The sequence below is a fragment of the Myxine glutinosa genome, chromosome 9 (genome assembly GCF_964187855.1).
Source record: "Myxine glutinosa chromosome 9, kmMyxGlut1.1, whole genome shotgun sequence".
NCBI lineage: Eukaryota > Metazoa > Chordata > Myxini > Myxiniformes > Myxinidae > Myxine > Myxine glutinosa.
The window spans coordinates 21,267,698-21,276,499 of NC_136269.1; the positions used below are offsets into that span (position 1 = coordinate 21,267,698).

At 45.1% G+C, this 8,802-nt stretch overlaps 1 protein-coding gene across 6 annotated transcripts in view; it reads right to left on the reverse strand.

Annotated features, from left to right (window-relative positions):
- Nucleotides 1-34, reverse strand: part of LOC137435586 (volume-regulated anion channel subunit LRRC8A) — a 47,657-nt gene extending 47,623 nt beyond the window's left edge. For 3 of the 6 annotated variants that reach the window (XM_078784171.1, XM_078784174.1, XM_078784170.1), the window contains exon 1: nt 1-34. This exon is cut by the window's left edge and continues 105 nt beyond it. The gene's annotated coding sequence lies outside the window, so the exon portion shown is untranslated. The other 3 variants (XM_078784173.1, XM_078784175.1, XM_078784172.1) reach the window with 1 other exon arrangement.
- Between the last annotated feature and the right edge of the window lie 8,768 nt (nt 35-8,802).

The window sequence follows — 8,802 nt, forward strand, 5'->3', positions numbered from 1 at the left end:
TCTTTGAGAGGACATCGAGCTGCCTCTTAGGTCTGCAATGTGGATGTTAATAATCACACAAAACTTTATGAAAGAGAACATCATCCACCTGGTACCCCAGCCAAAATTCCTGTCAAGCACACGTTATTGGTCTATGACTACCTGACTACCTTGACAGCCTTAAAGGCCTCATGTGGTGAGCCTCAAACATGGTATTAGATCACATAAAGTTTAGACCAAATGTGCATGCCATTATTCATTGGTAAATTCTTCAGGCAAACTATTGAAAATGTTTCTGCACAAATGTGATTATACATTTCGTAAACTCATACGATCCATTCCTTCCAGGAGAGGATTTGTTTTCAGAATTGGCGTCGGTTCCCCACCCTCGACACCCTCTTCCTTCAGCAGAGGTAAGTGGTTAAATCAATTGCACTATTCTCCATGTACAGGCCGAGATTGTAACTCATCTCCCCATTCTCACCAGGAGGCCGGGGGGGGGGGGGGGGGAAGGGGCATGGGGGGTGGGAGGATGCGGTGTGGGGGGGGGGGGGGGGGGGTGAGGGTTTGTATCTCAATTATAGGTCGGATGTGGATTCGGACCTAAACCAAAATCGAATCGGATTGTTGTTGCCACTTATCCAATTCAACCGCCACGTTTTGTCATAACTAGTCCACGATTTTTTGAAACATAACATGCCCCTCCCCCCCCCCCCCCCCCCCCCATCACCCCACACACACGCATTCACACATGCACACACACACAGGGAAGTATACACGAGACAACATGAGACTGTTAGTTGACACAAACAAAGCCACTGAACTCGGAGGAAGTGCTTGCTGTCACTTCTGAGTGGGGCATTTCCTTGGAAGGAATTTCCTCCTCCCCAAGGAATGCCAACTCCTGCGTGGTTTGTCCATGCGCTATCCTCTAAATGCTGAGTTTCAAGGAGGAAGCAGCATTTACCATTTTAAAAGCGTTTGGTAAGACTCAGCCCGGGTCAGAATCGAACCACCGACCGATCAGACTCTGAGCAGATGTTCTATAACCATTACATCACGGTCTTTATTACTTGCAAAATCGAAGATTTTTCAAGTATATTGGTTGGTCTTGTGCGTTATTCTGTCTGCCTGTCGATCGCCTGCGTCACCATTTTCAACCGAACTTCACGAAATTTCACCAGGTGGTACAGTTGGTCATAAGGAAGAAAACCATTGATTTTGACGTCAAAGGTCATCTTGAGGTCGAATTTCTAAAAATTGTCACTTTTCATCCGATTGACTTGAAAGTTAAATAGCAATCGCAGAGTGCCTCACTGAATTGGGAAACCAACTATTATAAGGTCAAAAGGTCAAAGGTCAACTCAAGATCAAACTTCTACAATCATCAATTTTCATCCGATTGACTTGGAAGTTAAATCGCAATCGCATAGTGCCTCACTGAATTGGGAAACCAACTATTATAAGGTCAAAAGGTCAAAGGTCAACTCAAGATCAAACGTCTACAATCATCAATTTTCATCCGATTGACTTGGAAGTTAAATAGCAATTGCATCACTGAAATGGGAAACTATTTTTAAGGTCAAAAGGTCATACGTCAACTGAAGGTAAACTTCTAAAATCATGATTTTTCATCTATCTATAATTCCAGTAATCTCTGTGTGTATGTATGTATGTATGTATGTATGTATGTATGTATGTATGTATGTATGTATGTATGTATGTCTGTGACCGCTGTTTCTCGACAACCACGGGTCCGATATACTTTAAACTTGCCAGGTATATTGCTGGGGACCCGAGGATGTGCCTTTTCAAGGTTTCATATTAATCGGACAAGTAGTTACCGAGCTATGTCCAAAAAACGATTCAACCAATCAGAGAGCAGCGAGCTATCACGTGTGCCGAACGTGGCGAACAGACTCTGCCTCGGACGGCACATTTGAGAGCGTATTCATTTATTTCACGTTGGAAAACTATGTTGCCGTTAAACTATGTTTTAAAACTAAATAAAACTAATTTGCGATTCATCGTAACTGCGATTTGCGACCTTCCGGACAGTGAAGACTTCACTTCCGGCAGCCAATCACAGAACGCGTTGTTGCGAGCCGAGCCGAGCGCGTGCGCCATTACGGTTCGTAATTCGATTTCTTCCGGAGAAAATAATAATTTCTCGATTTCTTATGCGCATTATTTCTCCCAGAGCGAAGGGCGGAAGCGAAGAGCGTTGTTTTTTTTGTTTACGGGCGTACGGGCGGGGTAGAGCGTACGGGTAGCGTTTTTTTTTTTTTTTGGCAAGGAACGGGCACCCACGTACGGGCATGCCCTAGTCCTATTAACTTGAAAATTAAACAGCAATTTCAAAGTGCATCACTGAAGTGGGAAACAAACTATTTTTGAGCTCAAAAGGTCAAAGGTCAACTCACGGTCAAACTCCTAATATCAATTTTCATCTGAAAGATCATCAATTTTAATCCGATTGACCCGAGCTTTGATTTAGATCGGCAATTTTAATCTTAATGAAATGGACAATTTGATGTATCCATGACAAACTTTTCTGGGGGGGGGGGAACACAGCGAGTGGCGTTTAAACCTCCGAACAAGCTCCATACATGAGCATGAGCTCGATACGGATTCAAAGAATGGCATTCATAGAAATGAAAACAAAAACGTTTTCTACAATCTTCCCTGTAAAGCTTTGATACCGACGTAGAAATTACCACGATATAATCATTGTGGAATCCGACCCGAAATGCATTTCCACGAGTTCCGTGAAACCATCAGAACAGCATTTTTGCAACGGCGACCAGAAGTCAAACATATGATTGACAGTCTGCCAAGGTAGTCAACCATTACGCGCAAGAAATTGTGTTCCGCTGCATTCTAAACCGCTTAGCCAAAGTACAGCTCTCGTGATGGAAGGATCGGAGTTTTGTTTTCTATTTGTATACATGAAGGCTCTTTTTGAAGAGCATCACTGAAATGCCAATGCCAAGAGGAAAGTGACGTGCCACACGTTCATGTCCTTTTGTACGTGGCCAAACTCAAACCTCTGGTTCTACCTTTCCAAACTGCTGCCGGCAGTGCGATAAGAAAGCACACGTCTTCCTCTGGTACATCACAGGTGATTCAATTGTTGTAGGAGGACAAAAAACAATTGTCAGTTTTGTATTGCAGAACTGAAAGAACAAAATCCAACACAACAACGTTGCAATTATAACTCAGCTGCTGGGAACGCATATTGTACTGGGATTGAATTCCGAATTAATCCGCAGGTTGCTTCATTGCTGTGGTGCCGATGCAGCGCCCCAGAACATTTGAGCAGGAATTTTGGAATTTGTTCAGGATGCCAGCGATAACTCACCTGATCTTCAGGAAGGGGTCTTTAATGTGCAGCAATATAACACCGGCTGACAGGACACGCAGTCTGAGATCCACCGAGGGATGGCACACATGTGAACAACCCCAACATGACACTATAAACCTGGGTTGAGATATGAGGCAAGACAAGATGCAAGCGACTTAATATTAAAGGATTCTTTCAAAATGACATTTTTCTTCTACTTCTCTTCCCTTTATAAGGGGTGATGTCCAATGGTTCCAATATTCCACCCTGCCTCGACTACAGCACTCTTTACTTGATCACTTCCCCCTGTCCGCACCCCCATTTTAATGATATCTCTCCTCGTGCAATCATCCATCTTGGCTGCAATCTACCTCTTTTCCTCCTGCCTCACTCCCTCAACTTATCTGCTTTCTTTGCCATTTTCTCTTCCTCCTTCCGCACCACGTGATGAGGCCACTTCCGCCAGCTTATTACCAATCTCCTCCCTCAGTTCATCCATTCTCCTTCTATCGACCCTCTTCACTCCCGCAATCCTCCTGACCCAGTTGTTCTAACAGACCTGTAGCCTGTGTTGTTGTCTCTCTGACAGTGCCATATCTCCAACCATAAAGGTAGGCCGGTGTTACACAATACACCAAAACCTTTCCTTTCAATCTCCTTGAAATATTTCTGTCTGCCATTACTCCCTCCACCCTCCTCCATGCATTCACACCCACCTGGATCCTCCTCCACACTGTCCCCCCAAGACACTCAAACCTATTTCCCCATCTGATAGCTTTCCCCTCTAACCTGATATTCAGTTCTTTTCTCTGCTGCTCGACCCACATCACCTGTCTTCTACATACTCATCTTCAGTCCATGCTTCCCGAATGCCTTCTTCCACTCCCCCAGTACTTCCTGCAGCTCCGACCTATTCTCCGCCACAACAGCCAGATTGTCTGCATACAGCATTTTCCCAAGAATACCCCTCATATTTAGCTTCCTGCTCATCAGCTCCATCACCATGATAAACATGAGTGGGCTGAGAGAGCTTCCCTGCCTCAGACCGATGTTCACACTGAACTCAAACATCCTTGGACCAACCAAAACACCTCCCTCATACATCCTTTCCACCAACCTAACTTCTATGTCTAGCACTCCCGTCCATCTCAGTGTCGATGTCACCATCTCTCTTAGGATAGTCGTGTAGGCCTTCTCAAGGTCCACAGATCCCAATGCCATTTTCACCTTGCATCTCTAACCTCTTGTTCAACAGCTGTCTCAGCGAGAAGAACCCACCCGTCGTCCATCTGCCCTTTCTAAGCCACTGTTGCTCTTCGCCGATCTCCATCTCCACACTCTTCCTTATCCTCCTCCCCAGTACCTTCATGACATGACTTAGGAGCATAATGTTTCTGCACTACCCCACATCTTGAACATCACCTTTCCTCTTCCATATCGGCACAATTAGCAGTCCTCCAAACCTACAGAATCAAACCCTCTCTCATACATAGTATACATTCAACAGCATGCCAAATTCTCCCGCTGCAATTTGCATCTCTGTGTGCACTTCATCAATGCCTTACCTTCTTCATCCTCTTCAATGCTGTCCGCACCTTCTCCTCCGCGATCTCCACTAATTCCACTTTCCCCTCCACAACACGGAAGGTCCAATTTGCCGTTGCTTACTTCCTGGTTAAACAGCTCCTTGGAATATCCTTCCCACACCTTCAATACTGCTCCCCATTTCTCGGTCACTAGCCTCCTGTCACCATTCTTAATCACCGACCGTCCCCCTCCATGTCCTTACTATCCCCATCCCTGTAATGAGCCAATTGATAAATCATCTTTCAAATCAATCATCATAATAAAATATGCAATTTGGTGTCTGTCCGCGTCTGTGGCCGATGTTTAGCCGTTACATATCCAATCTCAACCAAACTTGCCAGGGCAGTGGAGGGTCATAAGACAAAGGTTGCAGCTACTTGGTTTTCCCCCCTTCCCCTCCCAGGGGTTCCGAAGGTGAGAGCAACGCAAATATCTACGTAAATGTGAACAGTGTAGTGCTGCTTCCGGTGGTGGTGGGAGAGGGCATTACGAGTGATGCTTCAGATCCCTCAATTGCATCACGAGTAAGAGGCCTTCACCTTATTTTCACAGTCGCTTTGCCTACGTTGGTTTTGAGTCGACTACAAAACATCCAGAGGAATCCCCATGTTCCATTGCCTTTTTCTGCCTTGGAACAAACACCAAAACGTTCGTTAGTATCCAAAAAAAACACCTTGTAACAAACCTTGTATGTGTGGAGTATCGTTGAGAGAGAGGAAGACAAATGATGAATTGCGAAAGATGATGGGAATAGAGTCTGTGATGGTTGCTGTGAAGAGAAACAGGTTGAGATGGTTTGGTCATGTGTTGAGGAAGGATGAAAGTGACTGGTTGAGAAGAGTGATGGAAATGAATGTAGAAGGAAGTAGAGGATGGGGAAGACCGAGAAAGACTTAGCTAAAGGTGGTGGAAGAAGAAATGCGGGCAAGGGGGTTAACAAGGGGAGATGCAGAAAATAGGGCAAAATGGAGAAGATCGTCATGGGGCCCCGCAAGGCTAACCCCCGCTCTAGCAGGGAAAATGGCCTTAAAATGCCTGTTGTTGAGGTTGTTGTTGTTGTTGTTGAACAAACACCCTGTTAAAGGTGTATACAGAGCAGCTTGAGTGTTGTTACACGTTATCACTGGCGTTTTTCAAAGGCCGTTTCCAATAACAAAAGTAATTAAAACTGCGTGCAGTGATTATCCGGGGACCAGGACACCCCATCCTGATTGGACAAGTGCGTGCCAGAGTCACTGACAACGGCAGCCCAGATCCGATTATTTAATGTTTGAAATGAATTGATCGAAAAATGAAGGCGGAAATGCATTTTAAAGGTTTTCATGAAATCCAATAGTCATTTCACATGACCTATGACATCATATTTAGGATATTCATCCAATCAAGTGACATGCTATAATTGGTCGAAGGTTCAAGTTCGTCTGACTAATAGTTTTGCCTTTGGATCGATACAAAATTCATGGAATCACAATATTAATTTTTTTAAATGCTGAGTCAGCACTTTTTAAATTAGCTTGCTGGAGACTAATTAGCAAAAAAATAAAAGATTGGAGAAAAGAGCGTTCTTTGCCTTGAGGTGGACTATATGTATACCAAGTTTCAACTCAATAGGTCGAAAAATGAAGGATGAGATAGAATAACATTTTCAATAAATCCAATATGGCCACCAGGTCATGTGACCTGTGACGTCATACTTAGGATATGCATCAAGTGAAGTGGTATACCATACATGGTCAAAGTTTCAAGTTCTTACGATGAACGGTTTGACCTGTAGGTCGCCAACAAATTTCATGGCATCAGAATAATAATAATAATCTTAGCAATTTCAATAGGGGTACCAATGGTCCCCAAATAACAACAACAATAAGCCTGGTGATGGCTTAAATGTCAAGGTGGCTGGCTTGAGATCTTCGGGTCCTGAATTTGAACCCCTGTCGAGCCGTTGAATTAACACCAGGTGGGCCGACTCAGCCTGCCATCCTTCTTAGGTCGGCAAAATGAGGACCAAACTTACTGGGAATACAGCCGCAGCCCCAGAAAATGATGCAGCCAAGCAGCCACACGCTGCATATGAAACCACCATAACAACAATAACATTAATACTGACAGTAATCTATATTATAATAGGCGAAGGTGATTCTGTCTGTCTGTCTGTCCGTCTGTCCGGGGGTGTGGCTTACTCCGTTTGCAGAGTAGCTCCACCCATTCTTGGAGAGGATTCATGTAAACAAATATCCACCATTTTATTAACTCGAATAGCTTTGAGGCCTGTTTAGTTAGGCCCATGCTGTCTTTCTCTCTCACACAGGTTTATTTCAACTCTAATTCGATATATAATTTCATTTTTAACAGTCGCTAACATCGTTTTAGACTCGGTTGAAAAAAAAACGGAAAGAGAATCCCATGAATGTTTCCGTTTATAGAACGAAATGATTTCTCAAGGGCCTGTAAAATAAAGCCCATTCATTGAGGACCTTCATTGAGGAGAATTCATAAAACCCTCACGATTTTATCTCGAATTCAACATCTGATTTAATTTTTATCGATGGTTTTAGACTCGGTATCAGAAATAATTGAGAACATTCAGGCACACACGGGAAATTGCCATATTTTTTTTTTAAATCGCGGCACGGTCGATCATACACCGCCTAAAATAACAGACGGGAAAATGGCGAGATATATTAAAAATTCGTGGCAGACTTTTCCATTTGATGACGATCGTCACGATTAAATATTTAATTTATACGTCGTCACAATAATGTGGAGAGAGGGGCATAGCTTCGGTCACGTATCGCCACAGACGGGAAATTGCCGACAGATATTTCTTCGTTATTATTTCATTCATCATTATTATACGGAAGTAAAGGTAATCCTGTTGAAACTGGCATTCATTCCAGCGAGGGGTTGGAGAGGAGCGAGGAGTTGGAGAGGAGCGAGGGGTTGGAGAGGAGCGAGGGGTTGGAGAGGAGCGAGGGGTTGGAGAGGAGTGAGGGGTTGGAGAGGAGTGAGGGGGTGGAGAGGAGCGAGGGGTTTGGAGAGGAGCGAGGGGTTGGAGAGGAGCGAGGGGTTGGAGAGGAGTGAGGGGTTGGAGAGGAGCGAGGGGTTGGAGAGGAGCGAGGGGTTGGAGAGGAGCGGGGATTGGAGAGGAGCGAGGGGTTGGAGAGGAGCGAGGGGTTGGAGAGGAGCGGGGGTTGGAGAGGAGCGGGGGGTTGGAGAGGAGCGGGGGGTTGGAGAGGAGCGAGGGGTTGGAGAGGAGCTAGGGGTTGGAGAGGCGCAGGGGTTGGAGAGGAGCGAGGGGTTGGAGAGGAGCTAGGGGTTGGTGAGGAGCTAGGGGTTGGAGAGGAGCGAGGGGTTGGAGAGGAGCGAGGGGTTGGAGAGGAGCAAGGGGTTGGAGAGGAGCGAGGGGTTGGATAGGTGTGTGTGTACGTGTGTGTGTGTGTGTGTATGTGTGTATATATGTGTGTGGGTGTATGTGTGTACGTGTGTGTATATATGTGTATGGGTGTATGGGTGTACGTGTGTGTGTGTGTGTGTGTGTGTGTGTGTGTGTGTGTGTGTGTGTGTGTGTGTGTGTGTGTGTGTGTGTGTGTGTGTGTGTGCGTGTGTGTGGCTGTGCACGCACATGCATTCACATGTTATCAGAAGTAAATACATTGTGTAGATGACATCATTTGTGCATCTGATAAATTGCCAGTAACCATTTTGTGAAACTGAATGTGCAGGTGCAGCATCTAACTCAATATGTCGAAATGTCACACACGTCCATGCCCATGGGATTCCCACGGGTGACCCCACAAGTGATTATAATAATACAACATGACCACTGGCCGCTCCTGTAGGGCGTTTCTAGTCTGACGAATGTGGGAAATGGTGAAGAGATGCTTCGAAAAGTG